Genomic DNA, 24435 nt, shown 5'->3' on the forward strand with positions numbered 1-24435 from the left:
TATGGTTCACTGGACCACAATGACTAAAATGAAAGATTTCTGAAACTTCTGGGGATAATTTACCAAAAAACCACCACTTTTTTTTAATTGTTTCGGAATGTTTGGATTGAAGGTCTGCCTCAGAAAGAATCACTCTCCGTGTTTCAGATGCTGGCTGAGTACATTATCTGTTTCAAAAATATTGATAATTATATTTCTTTTTTTCCCTTAACTTACTAAAATTTTCCTTTACTATCTGACATCCTAGTGGCTTAGAGCAGAACAAGATACTTACTATTTCTGTTACATCAAACAATTCGTTTCTTTGAGCAAAATCTTACTTTACTCTCTAATGTACTGTATTAGTAGTAGTAAATAATAACAAACATGAAGTCAGAAGCGGTTTGAGAAATGAGTTTTCTCACTATGAGGGTGCTTCTGTGGAAGAATAAAAGCCAATTAATTTCTAAGTGTTACTACAATTAAAATCACCTGCAGAACCCAAAATAAAAGGAGAAAACCCAGCACATTCCTGGGCCAAAGAGTTCCTGGAAAGTGGATATGCCGTAGCTTGCTTTTTGTCCTTGATAAGCTCGGGGGAGCCAAGTACTTTATGAGCTGCCCAGCTAAGATTCTCTTACAAGGCAAATGTGCTGATTTCAATGTCCATTTGGCACATGGCTGAGGAGGAGACTCCTTAATGCTTTCTCCCTGGGTGTCCTTGGTTGATTTAGTGGAGACACACATTATAGCCTGTAACTACTTTGCGTATTGGCTTTTACCTCTCCCACAAATAGTACTAAAATCACTGTCTACTCTCACTGCTTATGTATTTATTCATTTATTTCTTGAACACAGGGCCTCATGATGTAGCCTAGGATATCCTGGAACTGGCAATCTTCTAGCCTTAGCCCCCTGAGTGCTCGGATTGTGAGCATATACCATTTTGCCTGACCATTTCCAAAAGAGTCAGCTATTAATCTGCACCCTGATTTGAAATATCTGTATTTTAAAATTGCCAGGATAAAACTATTCAACTCATGCTCCCCAAAAAAGGTGGCATGGTTAGAGGGGGGTAGGGGAGCGGGTCTTGCAAGGTCAACTTGTACAGTCAAAACACGAAAAGCACCATATCTATTTAACCGTTGGGCCTCTGCCCCTTAATAACAAGATAACAAAGCAAGGTTTGTTCCTTCTGTTAGAGCTTAGAGTATATTTCCTGACATTGTTTGTACCAGATTTAATTTCCTAATTACAATTGTCTCTGATTAATATCAGAAGTGCCACTTTCTCCTGAATGCCCGCTGTGCTGGAAGGGGATCCAGAAATTCTTGGGATTCAAGGGAAGATTTCAGATTCAAAAGTGGTTGTTATTTGAGGATCACAGTTCCAGAAACAGAGGAAATCCGAACCAGCCACTTCACCTAGGACAGCTGGGTGACTTGCCAAAATTTGCTTCCCAGTTGCAAAAGTCCTGCTGATCACAGGGCCCCCAGGGGGCCCTCCTTGGAAATTACCATAGCAACTGTTGCTTTTCATTTCAAGAAGCTCAACAAATACCCAGACTTTCCACTTCCCCAAAGTTGGAATTATCCTGCACACTGTTAAAGCCACAGATTTTGTTTTCCAGTTTTCTTTTAGTGTTATCTATTTGGGCTGGGATTGAAAACAACCTATTAACCTATTTGGAGGCAAGCGAGGGAAGAGAGTACTTGTCTCCCTGGGGCACCAATTGACTTAAACAGTTTGCTGATAGGACCCTGGAAGAGAGCCAGCTCCTACATGAGATGCCTTCCCTAGTCTCCTTGCCATGCCTATCTCCCTAGGCGTTCCATCCCATTCCCCTAGCCCATCTAGTGCCTACCTGAGACCCAACAGAGACACTCAGCATCCACCTTCCCAGCTGACCTCTCCAACCTTCCTGATTCTATTCTTCTTCCCCCACCCCATCACCAGGACATACTGCCTGATCATTCTTTCTACCAAGCCTGTCACTCATTCTTTCTACAATCCTATCACTCATCTGACTAGATTCTGTCGGGCATTGGTGGCCTTATTCAGTTCTCCCTTCCATGGCTCCTTGCTGATTGTCCTTCCCTTCTGTACACAACCCATAATGTAGGCAGATTGGAGAGTTAGTCTAACCCTTGGCCAAAACCCTATCAAAAAGGATTGGAGGTGGATCTGTGCTGCTCCTTCCCTGCCACAAGCATCTAGGAGATTCGTTGAGTTTCCCCAGCTACTGTCTCTGTCTTCATCAAATTATGATTAAAAAAAAAAAAACAAAAATAAAAACATTTCCCAGTTCTGTGAGCCCTTCTCGGTATAAAACATGCAATGCTCTGGTCACTGTGTTTGGGGGCACACAGTAGATAACTCAGTGACGTCCTAGCCCTTTCTCCATGTTAACTGTTCCCTCTGTACACATCAGCATCTCAGTCACCTGTACTGTGTCAATTTATAGAACAGTCTTCCCCTGCCCTCACTTACCTGTCAAAATCTTCCCTCTCCTCTAGACCTATCAAGTCTCCCAGGCTTGACTTTGTCATCAACTGGACAGGGTTGGGTCTCAGTCACTTCTGCCTCCCCGGGGCCACTTCAGCTCCTGAACAGTGCATGCAATCAACAAATTAGCCTTCCACGAATAAATGTGATACAATACATCTCCTTCAATGAGTCATGCCTACCTTCCCATCTCAACGTGAAGCAGCGCCCCGCCCCCCATGCTCGTGGGCTATGTCTAAGGTGGTGTCTTACCTTTCGGTCTTTTAATTGGGAAGATGAGCCATACACAAACACAGCCATAATATATTGAGCTCCTTAGGGGCAAAGGCTGTCTCAGCCGCTATGATGGAAACATCCATGACATTCCCGGCAGACCCTAAAGGATTATTTTGATGGAAGGTGCTCCTTGCTCCATGTAATAGATCCAATTTAGCCAAGTGCTCCATCAAGCAAGTTACCAGTTCTCTCATTGACTTAATTATAGAGGTATAAAATTTGGCACGGGTTACATGAGTGACTATTTAACCCCCGGATCCCTGGATAAATTGTTGACATTGTTTTGGAAATGATCCCTAAAACTTGAGTTATTATTTTTTTTATCCCTCCTGCCAGCACCAAGTTTAGAGCTCGAGTGGTTTTTCTTTATGAGTGCCCCTCCCCCTGCATTGTCCTGCTCCTTAATCTTACAGGTCTCCTTCCAGACATCTTTGCCCAGCCATAATTACGGTGTGCTCCCAACCTAGCTGATGGCTGGTGTCCTCATTAAAGACCATTACCCTGAGAAGGGTGTTTATTGAACCTGGCAGAGTGCTGATATTTGTTAGACCCTGTCATATGGTTGATGGCGTTTAGTCAGAACTCATTGGGAGACAGGAGTGAGCTCTTCTAACTGGTGCCGGCAGCAGGGATGCAATGTGGGCTCAAGATGGCCTCGTGAGTCTCCATGGTGCCCACAGGCTAGGGGAGGCTGCTCTGTCAGGTAGCCTTGCTCCTCAACGTTGCCACCCCCACCCCGAATTCGATTAACTACATTCCTGTTGACTGAGAGGAGCTCATACTGCTCCATAGAAATTAGAGGAACAATGGTCTGTGTGAATTTTATGCCTACTTTTGTATCATACACACCGAGACTACTCAAAAGGATTCTAACTAAATGAAGAGCTGATACCACTGGGGGAAAATCTCGCTTGATTCTCTGTAAAATTACAAATTATTGAGGTCACCAAGAAGGAAACCAATCCCGCCATCTTGCTGGGCTATAGAACAAAGATGGAGATTTTCACGTCAACTTCTTCAACTGACAGACCTTGGTTGTTGTTAATCCTTAACAAGGTGTAACATCCAGAGATTGGACAAAGACCAGAGCCCAAGGTGAGCCCATCTTCGACCCCAATTTCCCATTTACAGTTATCCAGCAGTTTCAAATGTGCTTTGCTTGTTAGCTGAACTCATTGAGTCCTGTGATATTTTCCAACATTTTTTGATGTATGATTACACATGATCCCAGGGGGGTCCTCACAGTCTAGTGGATGGACAATGTGCCTCTATCAAAATTCCTTAACATATATACTTTCTTTATGCATCTCTGTAGACTAGGGGTTGAGGAAAAATGAATCCAGAAAGACCCAAATACTTTCCAGAGAATGGGCCCAAAGGGAAGGTGAGAGCCGCTGCTGGTGGCCAGCATTTATGAAGGGTTCACGTCACACCCTGGACCAGATAGCACCATAAAGATCTTCTTTGGCTATTTCCTCCTTCCTGGCAACTACTGCAGATGGGGAGTTTTGCTCATCATTGATGGCTGAGAGGATGCTCAGCACATAGATAGTATCTGGGGCACATCTGGAGGAATTCATGGCAGCGGTTCCTTTGGAACTGGTGATGGGTTAGCAAGTCACAGAGACACTAGAAGAAAGGCCTCTGGGATGACTGCTGCTTGCCTCAGGAAGAGACAGTGGTACCATTGACTGGAAAAGAGGTCTTTGAAAAGGACAGTCAGAACTGAGGCCCAGTCACTTGTTAGTAATGAGAACTCAGAGAAAAATAACGGGCATATGGATGTGGAACTCAGGGGAGAAGGGTATAAGAGTGAGACACATCTAGGAAGAGATGCGGTATCTCGAGAGTCCACACTGGAAGGAGCTGAGTGTCCACTGGCTCCTACAATGGATATCTATTAGTGATTTCTACGTGCAAGCTCTGATGTGCATCTAGCTGTCAGGAGGGAATATGGCACCTTTCACTGCTGAGGAAACAGGGGGCAGAAGAAGCATGCATGTTGCAATGCAAGAGCTGGGGGGACTGAGACACTCACTAGACTGGATGTGTCTCATGGGTGAGATAGCACTGGGGTGGTATGAGAATATGACAGGATCATTTGGAATTGAGTTGGGTGGGAGAGTGTGTGGTCCAGACAGCACAAGCCTGAGAGACAGCAGGGAAGGTGATGTGACTTGGGGACACAGTAGGAGCTGTTTGTGGAAGCGGCATGTGGCAAGAAAGGAGATGGAAGGAAAGTACCAAGAACTGGTTCCTTGACAGCACAGCAGGATACAGAGAAGAGGCAACTACAGGTGACAGCTTATGGCAAGGTGTTGTTACAGGATTGCAGAGAAAAGCTATGACGTGTGCATCTACTTGAGTGTGCACCTCAGACTTCATAAGTGACATATTTTAGATCCCTGCTAAGTGAAGTGATGTTGGAAGGTGTGGTCTGATAAAAGGTATGTCATTAAAAGGCCTGAGTCTTTGAGAATAAACACTGACCTTATTAGGAAGGATGCTCAGTTAGGATGACTCCCCAAAGGATGGGAATGCTATAAAATAAGGTGAGTGTCCTAGGGGTGGATGTGTTTTTATGAAGCTCTTCTCATATTAATGCATGCTCTTGGGCTTCCCAGCTTCCAGAACCATGAGCCAAACAGGTATCCATTCTCTTTGAGCCCCCTAGACTCAGGCATTCCATTATAACAATAACTACCCATTCTCTTTGAACAACCTGGCACCTGACATTCTAGTATAGAAGCAGAAAACAGGCTAATATGTTGTACCAGAACTGCATGTCAACCAGATACCAAGCAGCTGTGGAGGAGGAAGAAGTTGTGCTTCTGGAGAATGAGTGGGCAAAAGGAGAACAATGAGGAGATGGGGAAGTCGCCCAGCCGACACCAGTGCCATTGACAGCCGCATTTTGGGAAGCAGCCTGCAGAGAATGTGGAGAAAAGGAAAGTGGGCATCTCCATCACTGAGGGGTAGAAACCAAGTGTGACTCTAGGGCTCCTGAGTTGGAAGATGGAGGTGAATGATCCCAGGCACTCAGAGGACCAGAGTGCAGAAGACGGTGAAGATGCCATGCTGGGGATGAATCACCTTCCTAGAGAGTAACACCCAAGTGGCTATTGGAACTACAGAGGAGGAAGTCAGAGGATCAGAACTTTAAGGGAGACTACTAAGATACAGTTGTTGAGGGGGTGAAGATGACCGACAATGAAGACATTTGCAGAGAAAGAGACATAGTGTGGCATGGCTGTTATGTGCAAGGTCACCTGAGTCTCCAGGTAGAGGTGTTACCATGAGGTAGAGAGACCAAAGTTTGAGATATGAAGATGTTGGAGATGGTAAGAAAAAAGGTTGTTAAAGCCAAAGGAGCAATTTAGCTAATTAAGGCAATGGATGATACCTGCCTGAAAACTCAGGCATGGGAGAAATGTGTGGGTACAAGGGATACGTGGGCACTGCAGACCTTCAAGAGACTATGTTGTTGTGGCTCTGCTCAATAGTCAATGCTGTCAATTAACTATGACCATCTACAACTATACATATACTGTGTTTGCCAAAGTCTACAGCTGTAACAATAATGCGAATTGTATGTGTATCCCATACTTAAATATTGGTTTATATTTGTGTCAACATTCAAGGCTATCCTCCTGCAGACTCCTGAAAAGGAAGGACTGCAAGTCTGTTGGATCTTGGCAAAAGAAGATCAAGCCATTTAAAGATGAGCAATGGAAAGTATCCCCAGAAACTCAGGCTCCTGGCTTTCCCAATGTTGCTACCCAGAAGCCCAATTGGGAAGAGGAGCTTGGAGATTGCAAGATCATTCCCCATAAAAAGCGCCTGTGGTGGTTTGAAAGAAAAGTGGTCCCCAAAGGGAATGGCACTTTTAGAAAATGTGGACTTGTTGGAGTAGGTATGGTTTTGTTAGAGGAGTGTGTTCTTATATAAAGAGGTGGACTTTGAGGTTGCATATATGCTCAAGCTACACTCAGTGTCTCAGACCACTTCCTGTTGCCTACCTATCAAGATACAGAACTCTGAACTCCAGCACCATGTCTGCCTGCATGCCACCATGTCCCATCATGATGATAATGGACTAAACATCTAAAACTGTAAGCCACCCCCTTAAATGTCTTCTTTTATAAGAATTGCCATGGTCATGATGTCTCTTCATGGCAGTAGAAACCCTAAGACACCTCCTTCCCACAGTTAGGTACATTCATTTAAGACACACTGAGAGAAAAAAGCTTAAAGCTGTTGTTGTGTTTGTCTATGTCTCAGAAACTCATTGCAAGAAACCTTACAGACAAAGCCTCCTCCTGTGAATTGCCTCAAACCCCCACACAGCCTTCCTAGAATTAAGTACGCAGTCTTTGACTCAAACTTTTTCCAATAAGAATAATCAGTGTGCTTCCTTAGGACAGCCGCCTGAGCCTGTCACCTACAAGGACACTAACTACCGCACTGAGACATGGCGTGCTCAGGGCTGGGACTTAGGCATGACCTGAGCAACCTGCATAATCAGCGGGGACCTCTGCCACTGTCACAACTTCTCAAGTTGTTCCTTCAACCCAACAAAACGAAAAGGGAGCTGAAAGTTACTCCCGTCTCTGGGTGTCACATGTGGTCTGATTTAGCTGAAGGGATGAACTCATGCTAGCTCGTCAGAGACTAATGAGCCTTTTGGGAGCAGACCAATGAGCATGAACACCCCGTGTGTATTTTCCTGGGAAGGAGAAAGCAACAGGGCCACTGAAGATCCATCACTACCAGCGTTGGGGAGCAGAATGATGTCACTATACAAGCTGGTTCAGTTCCTCCTCATTCTGAGAGGTATGCAAACATTTTTAAACATTGAATATCCCTTCTCCCCACATAAGCATTTCTCCCTCCTGGTGGTCTCAGATGACCCTGTAAATTTCTTTCTGGGCCTCAGGAGGTCATCACGATAAACAGGCTCCTTCCCTGGGGGCTCAGGGCAATCCTCTGCTTCCACTTGGTTCCAGTTGTTAATTATATTATATGGAGCCCAACAGATGTCTCTTCTTACAGCCAGAATGCATTTTCTCTCCATTCATATATTTTATGTTTTTGATTTACAGTTTGCATCCATTCTTGGCTGTGGTGTGTGATACTTCAGCCATTCACTGGAATGCAAAAGCAGCCAATGTGTGGTGCTCTGAGTGACTCTAGGCTGCTAACTGGGACACTGGACACCTGCTGGTCCCCAGTGATTTTTTTTTTGACTCTACTACTAATTTGAATTTCTTTGTATTCACGTCTGTAGCTTCCATCAGGAAGGCACAATGGGACACTGCCTTCCAGCTGTCACCCACCCCAGGGTAGCATGTGCTGTCAGGTGCCAGCTGGCCTTACTGCACTGAATGCAGTTCCTTCTGGTTCCAGACTTTGCTCTGCTAGGCATGCAGGCTCTCAAAGGAGGAGAGCTACTTTAACCCCGAGACTGATGAGGGGCCCACACCATGGTGTCAACATTGCTGCAATCTGTGTGGGTTCCTGTCGAGGCTTAAAGGGCTTAAATGATGTCATTGAGCCAGCTGCCTGGAGTCCCTGGGCCTGAGCAGCACAGGTGTTCTCAGACCCCACCTTGACCCGTGCAAGCTGATCTCATGTTGCAATGGTAAGACACGGAGGAGCTCTGGCTGGAGTGTGGGGTGCCACGCTGGGACCTTGGCTCTTCAAAAACAGGCTTCAGGGGCTTTTCTCCCCTTCCATCTCCATCTCCTTCTTTATCCTCTCTTCAGTGCACACCTGTCTGGACCCCATTCTCTGGTTTGTTGAGTTCTCTGTCAGCTCTGGGTCACACTCTGCATCCAGTATGTGCTCTCCAGTCCAGTGTCACACTCTGATATTCCCATGAGTCCACGGGTCACAGCCTGGGCTGCTCTTATGGAGTCTAGACTTGTGGAATTAACCGGACCTCAGCATTGCTTCCCAGGCCCAGTGTCGCTTGTCTCAGGCAGAATTCTTCCCACGTCACTTTCTTTCCCACTGTCCTTTGTTCTCAGAGCATAGGTGACTGGCTACCCTGGCACTCATGGCTTCTCCAGCGATGCTTCATGCTTCATGACGGCTTGTCACAGTTACTTTCTCATCGAAATGATACAATACACTCTGACAGAAGCAACTTCGGAGAGAAAGGCTTGGTTTGACCTCACAGTTCCTTAGCGCCCACAGTCACGTTTCTCCCCATGACCTGTAATCGGCAAATGCATCCTGTGAGACTGGATACTCTTCTTCAGACCAGACAGCTTCGGTCACTCGTGTTCCTGCCCACCTGCTGGGCACCATTGTCTGCCATGGAGCTGACTCCCTGAGTCTCCATGTTTCCCTGCCTTCTCCTGACCTCCTTTCTGAAGAGCTCCTCATACTTAAAAGATGTCCTGTATTTTCTGGAAACCCTTTCATGAGTGTTTTATTTTTTCTTTTTTCCTCTGAGGGAAACATTCCCAAGACATCACTTTTGAAGCTTGCCTGGTCACCCCTGTCCCTGTGTGCAACTTGTCTCCTGCCAGACAGTGAGTAGATGTTTGCTCTTATATCCGGACCCCTTTCCACCCCTCAGTCCTGCAGACATCAGAGTAGGGTTTGAGAAAGGAGCACAGCTGTATCTGGTGGCAGGGGTGGTTGATGGCAGACTACTACAGGGCCTCAAACACTCACCGTGCAATTTTTCAGCCATAAGACTAGCAATGACTTACATAGTCATAAGACTGATTAAATTAGGAGACAACCATCAAAACACTGACAAATAATAAACAGTGGACATAGGTTTACAGAGAATTTTTACTGACTAGAAAGATGACCATATGTTGGGGGGGGGAAAATAAAATAAAAACCAATTATACTCAATGTTGTATTTATCAGGTTAATATAAAATAAGTATGAATCATCGTGTCATGGCCAGTGGGTATATAGGTATGTGTGTGTGTGTGTGTGTGTGTGTGTGTGTATATAAATTTTAAAATACAGTTTTTAATTTCTTAATGCTTTTCTCTATCATTCAATTGTTTTTTATAACAATCATAGTTTGTTCTAGTGAGGGATGTCTAACTAGCACTCAGGATGCTGAGGCAGGAAGATTGAGAGTTCAAGGCCTACCTAGACTATATAACAAGACATTTTAAAAAAGAAAGGAGGGAAAAAGAGAGAAGCGAGTGGAGGGAGAAAAGAATGAAGAAAAGAAGCAAGGAGGGAAGAATGGAGGAGGACCAGAAGAAGGGAAAGAGGAAGGAGAGTAGACAGGCTTCATACCATCCCTTCCCAGGTCCTGACCACAGTGTGACATGGACTGCCATCTCACCTTTACATCCTCCTCTCTGCAGCAGCACCTCTGCTTCTACCTGCATCCCTGTCTGTGACATTTGCCTCTGCACCTCATCTCCACGCCTGTGTCTACATCCCCAACCTACATGCACTTTGATGCTCATGCCTGTGACCACACCTCTAACTAGTTCCTCACCTGCACCCCTTCCATAACAGGTGGGTAGGAAACAACTAAGCATTATGGGAAAAAAACAATAACCATTAATGTACCAAAGTAGCTTCACTTAAACCTTTTTGACCCAGACTCCTCTATTCTGAGACATCTGTTCTACAGTGTGGATAGGATTTTAAATGCTGTGCAATGAACAACAGCTGCAATTGCAAAGGGTAAATAGTGAAACAAAATGACAAACAAACAAGGGTTGTTGTATGACCACATGGTCTGTAGTCATTAGAAATTATGCTTTTAGTATTTTGGAGGCTGAGGCCTAAGATGATAAGTTTAAGGGGTTTGAAAGATAGTTCAGTGGTAAAGAGTACTTCTTGCTCTTGCATAGGACCCAGGTTCAGGACCCAGCACTCATATGGTGGCTTACAACCACCTGTAACTACAGTCCCAAGAAATCTGGTTCCCTTTGAACTCTTTGACTTGACACCTGAAGGCATGCAGTACATGTACACAGATGCAGGCACACATGATAGATAGATAGATAGATAGATAGATAGATAGATAGATAGATAGACAGACAGATGGATAGACAGATAGATAGATAATAGATAAATGGATGGATAGATGATAAATATATATATAGAGAGATAGATAAGATAGATAGATGGATGGATGGATAGACAGATAGATAATAGATAAATGGATGGATAGATGATAGATATAGATGATAGATATAGATGATAGATAGAGAGAGAGAGATATAGATAGATAGATAGATAGATAGATAGATAGATAGATAGACAGATGGATAGACAGATAGATAGATAATAGATAAATGGATGGATAGATGATAAATATATATAGAGATAGATAAGATAGATAGATAGATGGATGGATAGACAGATAGATAATAGATAAATGGATGGATAGATGATAGATATAGATGATAGATATAGATGATAGATAGATAGATAGATAGATAGATAGATAGATAGATAGATAGATAGATGATAGATAGATGATAGATAGATGATAGATAGATAATTTGAAAAGATTCTAAGTTTAGGTTCAGTTTGACCAGTTAGCAAGTGGGTTTTCCATGACTGGGTTATAGCTTAGTGGTACAATACTCACCCTGGAATATGGGAGGCCCTCTGTTTAATCCTTAATACTTACAGAAGTAGAGACTCTAGGGAGCTGATGGGAAAAGAGAACTTTGATATTTCAGTTTAGCATGCCACCTCACATCTCAAACACACAGAGTGGCAGGTAAATCAAGAGAGGAAACAATAAGAACAAACCCCACAGGAACACAAAAACAATACCCAAGCCCCCTGGGCACTTAGAACCAAGACAACAGAGTAGGTTCAGTCTGAGCTGGTGAGAGCTGCTGCAGAAGCCACCACTCTGCCCATGTTCCCTGCGACACTCAGGTCTCTGTAGAACCAGTGGAGGCTCCTGTGCCTAGAAGGAGACACCTAGGCAACTGTATATTTATTTGCTCTTTCCCAGAAATTGTATTTTGGAGAGGAAGAGACAATGGAGACATCCCAGTGCCCAAGCTCACCAATAGTGACAACAGTCACAGAACCCGTAGTGTCCCTAGCAACTCCTCTCCTGTGGAGGGTTTTTAGTTGGATATAGCCCAGAGGAACTTTGTGATGACCACAGACCAGCCATGTCAGGTTGGGAGTAGGAAGGGGATCAGGGACTTGCCTCTCTGTAGACCCGAAACACAGCACACCCAGGAGCCGACAGTGACCAACCAGGTGTTGAGCAGTGGGACACAGTCACCAGCAGAGAGGCCTGTACTCCAGAGAAAGTCAAAATAGAGGCATTTCTGAAATCTTCAGAGGAGGAAAAGATTCTACAGCAGTGCTATCCCACTGAATTATATCCCAGTCCTTAAAAAAATTATTTGCTAAAAGATCCACCCATTTTAAACGACAAGGAAGCAGGACATAAAAGAGTAACAGGATCCTTGGTGAAGAAGGGTCAGCAGGGACTTTCAAAGATGTAAATCAGAAGGGAAGGTGTTGAGGCACCAATTTAGAAGTGCACTCTGTTGAACGTGCCAACAGAAACAAGACAAGAAGACGTAATAAGAACATTCCACAATAGCATTAAGAAAGCAATGGTTACATGGTGGGGCGTGGGGGCAGAAGGAAAGGCAATTCAAATGGTTACAATGGGGTTGGGGGGGCAGGAGGAGGACAATCCAAAGGGTTATAACAGGTTGGGGGAGAAACAATCCAAATGATTACATCAGGGAGCAGGGAGGAAGCAGGAGGAAGACCATTCACACTCTACTGGGATCTCTAAACATCACTGTTATTTGAAATTCCAAAGCAAAGATAAAGGTGATCACAGGCAATTATTAGCTGAGGATTTAACATCCAAGAATCACCCCAAACTGAAGGCACGTAGGAGTCCTCTGGTTTTAAAGAGTGGCTTCTGAATTCACTAGAACAAAGATCTGCAGGAGGCTGCAAAATGCCAATGAAGTCAAACAACCTTCTGGGAAGTTATCTGCCATGAGAAAGCAGAAGGGACAGACAGCATGACATCTCTGATAGGATGATGATGATGATGATGATGATGATGATGATGATGATGATATAATGTGGGATTTCCCTCTGTATTCTGTGATTATCATTAATGAATAAAGAAACTGCCTTGGCCTGTTGATAGGGGAAATCTTAGGTAGGCAGGGAAAACTAAGCTGGATGTTGGGAGAAAAAAGGTAGAGTCAGAGAGAATCCATGTAGCCCCGCTGGAGGCAGATGGAACTTTAGTCAGTAAGCCACAGCCATGTGGCGATACACAAATTAATAGAAATGGGTTAAATTAATATTTAAGAGTTGACCAATAAGAAGCTAGAGCTAATGGACCAAGCAATGATTTAATACAGTTTCTGTGTGATTATTTTGGTGGTGAGCAGTCAGGAACCAACAAGCAGCCTCCCTCCAACAATTAATGATAATAATAATAATAATAATAATAATAATAGGCCCCCAAACTACAAACTGTCTTCAGAAGTTCAAAGTTATGAGGAGGGAAAAATACCAACTTTTGAATTTTGTACTCAGATGAATGCTATTCAGGAAGAAAAAAATTTAAAGAGTAAAAGAAAGGAAATAATACTTAGGAGATAGAGGCAGGATGGTCAGTTTAGGGAGACCCTGGGGTACTTGAGAGGGAGAGAAGACAGAGAGGAAGAGGAGAAAACTGAAGGTATTTTAAGATAAACAAATGATTCAAAATGCCACCCAAAGATTGACAAAATGCATTGGTAGATTTAATTAATTGTTGACAATAAGGAATCATAATTAATTGTGTGTGCTTTGTACAGTGAACTCAACCTCAGAAAACAATGACAAGGAGGATGGGGTGAGACAGAGCAACTGTTTATTGGGTAGATAAAATTAGCCAGAACCCCAACTTCACACTGAAGTTCAGTGTAGACATGAGGTGATACTGGTTGTATTATTATTTTATGGTGGTGCTGGGGTTTGAACCTGGCGCCTCTTGCTTCCTGGGTATGTGCTTTCCCACTGAGCTACATCTCCAACTCATTTAATTTTTTTTATTTTGAGATGGGGTCTCACTAAGTTCTGTAGACTGACGTATCCTGTAGCCCAGGTAAGCCTGAAGTTGGGATACCTCAACATCTGTATTCTAAGTAGCTGTGATCCCAGGCCGCACCATCAGGCTTGGGTTCCTATTTATTATTTTGAAACAAAAGTTAAGTAGCTTCAGCTAACTACCTGGAGAAAGAGTACAGTCTAATCTCAGATCCTTAGAGAAAATTTTGGAGGAAACCAGAAGGAAAATGAAAGCCTCAGAGAACACAGACGAATAAAACCACACAAAGATACTTGTTGATAGGAAGCTAGATCTCTCTTATTCTAAATGTATTCATTACTAAATTAATACAGATATATTAGAATCATAAAATCAGGAGTATTTAAAACTCACATGCTTCTTATAAGAAACAGATCCAAAACAGAGTGAACCAAAAACAACCTTAATAAAGACATACAAAAATACAATCCAACTGAAAGAAAAACACATTACTGATACAGAGAAAATAATAATTAAAATAAGTGAATCACCTTCCATTACAGCAAGAACAGTCTATCAAGAAGATATTTGAATCATCTTAATTAGAAAAACAGACTGAGACACATTTTAAAAACTAAGACAATTACTAAACAAACCATAGTTTAGGAAGAAAATCCTAACACAATGAAGGAAATGGGACACCCATGAGCTGGCTACAGGCAAATACAGGATATGTCTAGAAAGACATGTAGAGGCAAATTAATATGTTTAAATGTTTATCCAAGAAAGATTGACATACATATGGTGGGATTTTTCAAACATTAAAAAAAAAAACCAGGTAGTTTCCATTTATAAAAAAATTGAAGACCCAAGACTGAAAACATCAACCCAATTTTGTCCAAGAAATAAAACAAACAAAACAAAACAGGCTTTAATTCAGAAAAACAGAAGTCATGACTTGAAGAATCCAGTTCTTTCTTGACCAAATAGTCGAAGTGGCCCTCTGCGGGGGCAAGAGAGCAGCAGGGTCTTCGCAGGGATGTCAGCTCAGGCGGCCATCGCTGTGGTGGGGGCAGAACCAAAGCCAGACAAGAACATAGAGTTCAAAGTGAAATGAGGCACAAGATGTCACTGTCCCCAAGCAGTGCTGCATTGACAGGGCAGCACATGCAAAAAGCTCCCAGAGCTGTAATCGTGGAAATCATTGGTGGTGCCATGATGGTGCATCAAACTGAAGGCTGTGAGCGCTGAGCACACAAACCAGTGTTGATTAGTCGATGTTCCAGTCGGCTCTGTGCGGGCACTGGATTTCATGGCTGACCAGAAAGCAACTTAGAGAACCGTGTTCATTTCTGTGTCTATGCGCTGGTGATATTTCCTGGGTGAGCAGTATAGTGTGTGTGTGTGTGTGTGTGTGAGTGTGTGAGTGTGTGTGTGTGTGTGTGAGTGTATGCATGTTTCTTTCGACATCTCATTTTTATTAGTTCTTTGAGAATTCCATACAATGTGTTTTGATCATATTCATCCCCCATAAAACCAACTTCTCCCATGTACACCCCAACTTGGATGTGTGACCTTCACTGGAGGGTGATAAACCTACCAGAAGTCATACCCTTAAAAAAAAAAATAAAACAACAAGAAGTCTCCCTCTTCCAGCAGCTGTCCAATGCCAATAGCTCATGTCCATCTCCTCTCTGCATGCTGGAATTCTGTCTGGCTTGAGTTTGCCCGGGCCTTGTGTATGCTATCAACAGCACTGTGAGGGCGTATGGGCAATTGCCCCGTGGTATCCACAGAACACTTTTCCCTTGTTGTGACCCACCAAAAAGATTTAAATTGGGGTGGGGGGTGGGAGGGCAAGGTAGAAAGAGAGCCAGAGAAGCTAACACTCAAGACTTTTCGAAAGTGTCCTATGGAAACCCAGCAGTGTAGAAAAAGCAAACGGTATGTTAGCCACACAGAAAGGCTGGGTATTCCAACTTGGACACTGGGAAATGCTTCTTACATGAGTGAAAGAAATGTACTCCAACTGCCCATAGGATTGCACCGAACTTCCTTTTTTTTGTAAATATTTCCCAATGAGGCTTTGTTCTCGGAAGACTTGCTTGGTGGCCACCAACTCAGGGTCAGGCAGGTGGGGAGCAATGGGGCTGTATCCACATCTCAGAGTCAATGCTGTGGTCCAGGATAGCGCATTAGTGATGGTCAAGTTTTGTGGAAGTCAAAAATCATCTGTAGCGTGAAGGTTTCCTGTGTTCTCAGCTTAGGGCTTGGGCTCTTTTGGGGAACTCCTGCAGGTGAAGTGGGGCACAGCAGATTAATAGGCTGGTGTGTAATTCAGGAGGCACTGGGGAGCCATTTTAATTTAATAATTGTAAACGGGAATAACACGATCCCATCCCTATTTTTTGAGGGATAGAGGGTTGAAGAGGTGAGCCACAGGGGATTTCTTAGGGCAGGGAGCTCTTCTGCGCGACGCTGCCAGGGGAAGCCCACATTGTTTCTCATTTATCAAGGCTCACAGAATCTGCCCTCCTAAGAAAGAGCTCTCATGTCGGCTGTGGGCTGGATCGTCAACCAACAGTCCATCTACTGTCACAGCGGTCCCTTGCTAATGCAAGTGCTAATAAGAACAGGAAGGAGTGGGGAAGGCTGTTGGTGTGTATGGGAGCACTTTGCCCATCATTTTTCTCAAAAGCTAAAGCTGTTTGAGAAATATAGGAACTTTTTGTTTATAAAAAGAACTGTCATTTTTTCGCACTAAAGGTGAGGCTGGTGTGTTCAGGGAGGCAGTGATGACTTTACCACCTCTCCTGCCTGGGGAACTTCATGCTCATCTAGACCTTCATCCTGGGAGCACGGAGCATCTGTCCCATTCTCCAGGTACACTTGGAGTACCTGGAGTACACAGGGGAAGAACCCAGGGATCTTTCTGGTGTTTTGGTTGGGAAATTGGAAAAATTGCCAAGTGATACACAGACGTCACAAGACGGTTCTCAAACCTCCAGTGGAGAATGTGGGGCCCTACTATGGGTGTGAGCACATCTTCCCCACTTAAGACTACCTAAGAAGGATGGGGCCCAGTGTTCTGAGGGACACAGTAAAAGGTGCTGCTTTGTGTGTGGTTCTGACCCTAAAGAATTGAACTGAAGGGCGGGGATCGGGAAGGATGGATCAGTGGTTAAAAGCACTGGCCATTCCTGCGGAGAACCTGAATTCAGTGCCCAATACCCACACGGCAGTTCATAAATGTAACTCCGATTCCAGGGTAATCAGACACCCTCTTCTGGCTTCCTCGGGCACTGCAGGCACATAGCGCCCATATGTATAGGCAAAGCACCCACCCATACACATTAAGTAAAAACAAAGACTTCTTGAAAAGAAAATGGAGCTGAAATGGTTTTGATAAGGACCCGACACAGCTTTAGCAAGCACACACAATACATTCGAAATTTGTCCTGTATGTTTAATAAAAGACTAAGGCTTGGTAGGTCAACCTGAGGGCTGGATTGTCCCAGCAGGGTTAAGACTTACTTTAACAGATCCTCAGTCATCGAGAGACCAGAAAGGAAGTGTGCCTATGCTTACAGAGGAGACTTCCCTTCAACTTGATGAGGGCAGAGGCCCTTTCCAGACTTGTGTCAAACTCTTACAACATAACAGCTGGCTCCAGTTTATATCCTGCCCCCGACCCCAGTGTCCCTGAAGTACCTCAGGCCACTTTCTATTACAGTTGTTCAGACTTTTCAGACTTTAAAAAAATATTGTGGGAGTAGGCAGCTATTTGTACATTACATGTCATTTATTATTCCAAATGTAATTTTAATCAGTTAGGCACGAAAGCATCCTAATATTCTCAATAATGGCAATGACAACTTTAAATATTAAAACCTACATTAGGAATTCCCCTGTCTATGAGGCAACTGCAGTATTTGTATTATGGGATGGGAGTTTGACCCGGTCTCTGCTTTCTGAACTCAATCTTAGATGATCCTCTTGCTGGCTCCCAGTCCCCCAGCAAATACCAGGGAGATTAGAGGTAAACAAGGCCCATGCACATCAAAATTAAATGCTCCTAATTATTAGCCTTAGCAGAGTGTCCTTGTGTGGTGGGGGTGACTCCCCAGCACTTTCTCTGACACTCAGAGACGGCTTCAGGACACACAGCATTACCATAATTTTTCCGACTGGAGTTCTCACAGGACGCTGGATGAGGTCCCTTCTCTTCCTTTTAATTGCCTAGGCTGCATCCTTAATTAAAAGCTGTACAAATGGATTTTATGCCATGCCAAAAGAAATCCGAGTTCATTAGTTATAAAACCTTTTAAAAATTGACGCAAGCATGCCAATTCCTTAAAAGTTAGAACTCAAAAGTCCTCATTTCATGTGGAAGTTTCTTTTTACCAAGGGAATAATAAAGTCAACATAAATTAGGTTTTTTTTAACTCACTTTTTGAATGGTGTTGTTTTCTGTCTTCCTGGCTTTATGCTTTTCTTTTAGAGTGGGATTCATTTTAAATTCAAATACATGAGAGGTTTTGTAGGTGGGTGTTCTTGTTGACCTTTTCTCCCTAGGTTTTGCCAAGAAAGCTCATAATCCCTTTAATAATTTTTCTTATTAAGTCACAATTACATCATCTTCAGCAACAATAGAAATCAAACTTACCAGCCCACAGCATCAACACAAATCTTTCCTGAATGTGCTGATTGTCTTGCTATGAGCTCTCAACATTCTAATTTAAATAATTTGACTCCAAATGTTGTTAAAGCCATCCTCTCAAGAGTGTGTGTGTGTGTGTGTGCGCGCGCACGCGTGTGTGCAAGCGCACATGCACGCATGCATGTGTGTACACATGTGTGTATTATGTGTATGTGCGTGTGTGTGTTTGCATGTGTGTGTTTGTATGTGTGTGTATTATTTGTGTGTGTGTATGTGTGCACGCGCAGGCATGTGTATTCACATGTGTGTATGTGTTTATGCGTGCGTGCGCGTGCACATGTGTACACATGTGTGTATGTGTGAGTGTATATGTGTGTGTGTGTGTGTGTGTGCCCATGGAGGATAGAGGAAGAAATCACTGCATCCTCTTCTATCACTCCCCACCTTATTATTTTGAGACAGGGTCTCTCACTGAACTTGGAGCTGGGCTGGCAGCCAGTATGCCTCAGTGACTCTCCTGTCTCCTCCTCTCACATAGCTAGTATATTATTATAGGTATACACATGACAAATGCCTGACTTTCAATGTTGGTTCTGAAGATTCAAACTCAGATTCTCACACTTGCCCATCAAGCATTTTTATCTGCTAATCTATCTCCCTAGCCATACCCTTGCAATTTATAGGATCTAAACACAGGAACATGATTCTCTTTTGCGAATCTTGTAAAGAGTGAGCACTTAACACAGGCCTACATTTGATGGGTATGTGAGGGTGGTTGTCACTGGGCACCCGGAAGCTGGTGTCGGTGGCAGAGGTTTGAAACTTAGTTATTACTCAGTACGGTCTAGAAAACAAATGGCATGTCCAAGCATCTACACATTGCCCAGTGTTCTCTCCCCAGGCTATGATAAGTTCTATTTTGATTACGTAAAGTTGGATAAAAATCAGTGAGAAGCCAATAAGATTTAAATTTCAATCCTCTGGCCTACTAGCCCAGGTCAACATTTGACAGCCACACCACGGCAGTAGGCTGTAGTGAACAGGGCTGATGTCGTGCAGACTATGTGTTCATAATTCTTCCACTCTTACCAGTTCTTGGACACTGGTGTTTGCTTTCTGCACAATCATCCTTCTGGGGTGAGGCACAGCATGAGCTGTGCACATTCTTTATTTCCAGCTTACTTCTCACTCTGAGTACAATGTTTCTGCCTTGTAATGTGTTGTCATACACTATTGTCTAGTAAATGGCCAACAAAAAAAAAGATAAGTAAGTAAACAAACAAATAATTCTGCATTCTTTGTAGATACATGGACCATAGGTCAGACAGTATGTCACCGGCAGCGACATCACAGCCTTCTACCTAAGACCACAGACAGCCATCCCAGTCCCCATAAAGTGTTCAAAAGTCCCTCAGTTCCTCAGAAGCATGCTTAGGTCCTGGCTGCCTCACAGGTAGCCTCTGATCGCCCTTCTATCCCTGCCTTCCCTGTCCCAAGTCTGACCCCTGCTAGGCTCCTTGGCCTCAAAAGCAGAAACTTTCCATATGCTTGGATATGAACACGATCTTCCGCTAGTTTATGCTTATCTGAGATGTTTCCCCCAGTACTCAAGACTGAACTGTGATGAATGCAACAGGATTCTGCAGGTGTAGCCCATGTTTTGCCCAAGCCCCTCACTTTGTGAAACTGCCCCAAGCTGCCACTTCCAGGAACTGCCTGCATCCTAGTTTCAGTTCCATTTCTGGAATAAAACACTCTGTCCAAAAAAACGTGGAGATAGGGCTTTATTGCAGCTCACAGTTCCAGGCTATACAGGCCAAACAGAAGGGGAATCAAGATAGCAGAAACCTCTATCTGTACCTGTATGTGTAGGCACATCACATTAAGCCAAGAGCAGAGAGAAAGGAGCACACGCATGCCCTCATGTGTGCTTGCACTCAGCTTCATTTCTTCACTCTTACAGGTCAGCCTAGGGAATGGTGCCACCCAGAGTGGACTGGGTCTTTATACATCAATTCATTTAAGATAATCCCTAACAGTCATGTTCAGATCCAAACCAATATAGACAATCCGTCCCTGAGACTCTTCCCTAATGATTTCAGGTTGTGTCAAGTTGACAAATGAAGTTAGCTGTCGCAGCCCAGCAGGTCAGTTGTGCCATCTGAGGACACACAACTCATAACCAGTAGTTTTTATCTAACCAAGCACTAGTTCCGTCGTGACTACAGGAAAGAAAGAGATTTGCCAGGAAAAACAAACAATGGCTGAAAGTCCAGGGGATTAATTGGTTTTTAGATTCTTCTTCACAGTTTTGGGTTCTCAAAAAAAATCAATTATTGTCACCTATTGCTACAGAACAAATAACTCAGCACTAGGTAGTAAACAAAACAGTCATCCTAACATCTGGCATATCTGGCAAGTAGGTAGCTTAGTTGCATGTCTCCACTGCTATAGGCTTATCTAAGCTGGGACCCTCCTGTTCCTGTAGCTAGCAGGTGGGTCTAGTATGGCCTTATGAGATGGCTCTGTCCTGCTGCACAGGCTCATAGCTTCAGTGAGTTAGATCTAGCTGAAGTAAGAGTTAGTGGAGCATGTGTGGGCTTGCAGTAACTAAAACTCAAAGCTGTATTTAGTGATTTGTCCCCCATCTCTCTTCTCTCTTTTCTTTCTCACTGTCCCTCCCTCCCTTCCATCCCCCTTTGCGTGTGTGTGAGTGTGTGCGTGTGTGTGTGTGTGTGTGTGTGTGTGTGTGTGGACAGTTTCTCACTGGCCTAGAACTCACCATATATGTGAGGCTGGCTGGCCAGTAGACCCAAGTTCTACCTGTCTCCAAAGCCATAGCAATGGGATTGGAACCACGTAACACAACAACCAGAATTTTAAATGTGAGTTTTAGGGATTAAACTCAGGTCCTTGTGTTTGCAAAGCAACTATTTCACCAACTTTGCAATCTCCTCAGCCCCACTCCTGCATATTCCATGGGCAACACAGGTCTAAGAAAGCCAGAGCAGACCGATGGGGAGGTGGACGCCATTCCTCAAGGGAAGAGCTGCCAAGTCCCATCGCAAAGGCCTGAAGATTATGTCTATTTCTTTCTTTTCAATATAACTGCACAATTGAGATCAAGTTCACATACACACGATGCACTCATTTTAAAGGACATCCCCAGAGTGGTGCAACCATCTCCACAGTCAACCCGAGAACACTTTCTTAACCCCATAATGAAACGTCATAGCCATTGGCAAGCACATCCTGTTACCATGCTCAACACACACACACACACACACACACACACACACACACACACACGCACACTGTATGAGCAACAGAGCGAGTGTCTGGTTGGATGTATGGCTTAATTTCTGATTCGGTGACAAGGGTGAAGGAATAAGGCTAATGAAGGGGTGGCAGGGTCAGAAGGTGACCCTGACTCAAGGCTTCCAGGACATGGTGAGAAATGTCTACCTTCCACAGGAACTCTGTGTGGGTAGCGGGTCCCTGCGTGGTTTCCTAGGACAAGGCAATTGGCTTCAGTTGAGGAGGTTCTGGCCTGCACCTTCAAATAAAAGCTGCAATAACTTCTAGGTTAAGAAAAGTTCAGCTGTGTTTTGCTCCCTTCCTCTTCTGCTCCCTCTGTTCCTCTCCATCTGCAAGTGAAAGCCACAGTGTTGAAATGTTACGAGGGTGGGGAGGGCAAAAAAAGATGTTCTCATGGTATTTCTGGTCCAAGCGGAAGCAGAAAGTGCCAAGGGATCCCTGGAGGAAGCCTCTTCTCCATGCTTCTCAGCTGAATTTTTGCAGGCCTAGAAGATTATGAGACTTAAACAGAATCTGGATAAATACTGCTGGCTTTGTGTTCGTTTATGAACTAACCCTTCCATTCCTTGGCAGCTCAGCCATCAGCGTTTCCACAGGCCCTAAAAACAAAATGTTTCAGTATGATTAGAATACAGTGTCCAGAAAACACAGTAAAATGGCAAATAAAAACCTGGTGTTTCACTGAATAGAATTATTCGAAAAACGTCTTCATAAGCACTGTTTTCCAGAAATTCATTTGGACTGAGTTGAGAAAATCAGCAATTTGATAGGCTGGTCCCTGACTTCATTCAGCAGTGTGTGGCAATCCTAACTTCCTGCCCACTTGACTTGCCTGTGTGTAAACTGAAGATGTGGAACAAAGACGAGCTGGGAGAAAATAGTGAATGTGACCTGAGCTAGGGAGGCAGCTAACGATGGGCACAACTGTGAATCTAGAGAGCGCTGGGATGACATGTGGCCTCAGAAATCACACTGAAGCTGTCCTCCAGAATGCTCTCTTTGCTGACCAAAGTCCTTCTGCTTCAAGTGGAGGAGCCAGGGATATCCAGAAGCGTTGCTTCAAAGAGAGGGAATAAAGAAGGAAGAAAAGCAGGGACGGGAGGTGAAGAGAAGGGAGGTGCAGAATGGGGAAGAATGCAGAAGAGGGAGAGGAGAGAGGAAGAAAGGAGGGAGAGATGGGAGGGGAGGGAGAAGCAAGAAAGGAGGGAGAAGCAGGAATGGAGGTAGAAGCAGGAGTGTAGGGAGAAGCAAGAGAGGAGGGAGAAGGAGGAGTGGAGGGAGAAGCAGGAGTGGAGGGAGAAGCAGGAGTGGAGGGAGAAGCAAGAGAGGAGGGAGAAGCAGGAGTGGAGGGAGAAGCAGGAGAGGAGGGAGAAGCAGGAGCAGGGAAAGGATGCTGAAGAGGGAGAGGAGGGAGAGGCAGGAGAGGATGGGGGAGGAGTGAGATAACCCTGGAGGTGGATACCTAAGCCCCAGAGCACAGTGAGTCACATTTGTTTTCGTTCTTCTTGCCAGAACTATTAAAGAAATGGAGGAGAGAAAAAGGAGGGAGAAAAGAAAAGTGAAGATGGATGTTCAACCTGGCGTCTTGGCGTTGGTCTGTGGGGAAACAGCAAAGCTGAGAACACAGGGAAGCAAGCGAGGAGGGAGCGGTCCTCTGCCAAGCCAGCCTTTTCTCTGTAAAGCTTTTGTTCCTTCCAAGGTGCCATAAAGCATGAAAGGAAACTAAAGGATGAGCTAGAATGTCCTTCCTTTCAGATCTTTCTTTTGCCGTTGACTTTGCTTCCGGGCTCCATACCCTTCCTTCTTGGCTCTGGGCTCCTTCTCCACTGTCTCTGGGGTGGTGAATGGAGTTTATCAGGCAGGAGCGTGCTTGTAGCGAGCCATCCAGGCAATAACGTACACAGAGAGCATTTGTGTGGATTCTTTTTACACCCTGCAAAGCGACATCTTGTCTTGGACTTCTCCATTTCAAAGACTTACTCAAAACTATTCTGCAGAATCTTGGAACTAAAGTGTCCTTGCGGACTCACTCCTACAGTGTAATTGTTCGACCATGTGCCAGGAAAAAAAAATGCAATACACCTACCTTCTTGATGTGCCCTACAATGGCCAACTTTCTCGAGAAACTTTAGATTCCTCTAACGTCGCCTTGGCTCTGCTCCCAAGAAGAGGAAGGCTAGGAAAGGGCGAAGAGTTAGGACTGCCTTTCCTTTGTTACCTTTTCTTCTAGTGCTTTTATTATCAGAAAACAAATAAACACCCGCGGGCTGGCCTGCACTTTGTCTTCCTAACCTGCAGCCCCTATTTCTCTCTGCAGCTGCCAACGCCAGGGGCCTTTTTGATCTTTCTACTTTCGCGCAGCTCGATATCTGAGTACCTGTGACTTCCAGGCTGCGTGCAAGGTGCTGAAAGTACCTAGGCAAGCAAGACACAGGCCCTGTCTCTAAGCATCTGCTGGCTGGGAGAGAAAATTGCAATAGTGTGTGAGAAATTCGAGCTGGAGGCCTGGGCTCGAGTTACCTGGCACCTTAGGGAAGACAGACTCCGACTGCAGCCAAAAACCGGGTCAGATACTGTCAGGGAAAAGGGGGTGCTACTTTACAGGATGTGAAGTGCTGGGTCAGGGTTTTCAAGCGGGAAGAAGAAAGTATTTGATAAAGAGTGCAGAGGCCTCGAC

This window comes from Arvicola amphibius, chromosome 1 (assembly GCF_903992535.2).
Source record: "Arvicola amphibius chromosome 1, mArvAmp1.2, whole genome shotgun sequence".
Classification (NCBI taxonomy): Eukaryota; Metazoa; Chordata; class Mammalia; order Rodentia; family Cricetidae; genus Arvicola; species Arvicola amphibius.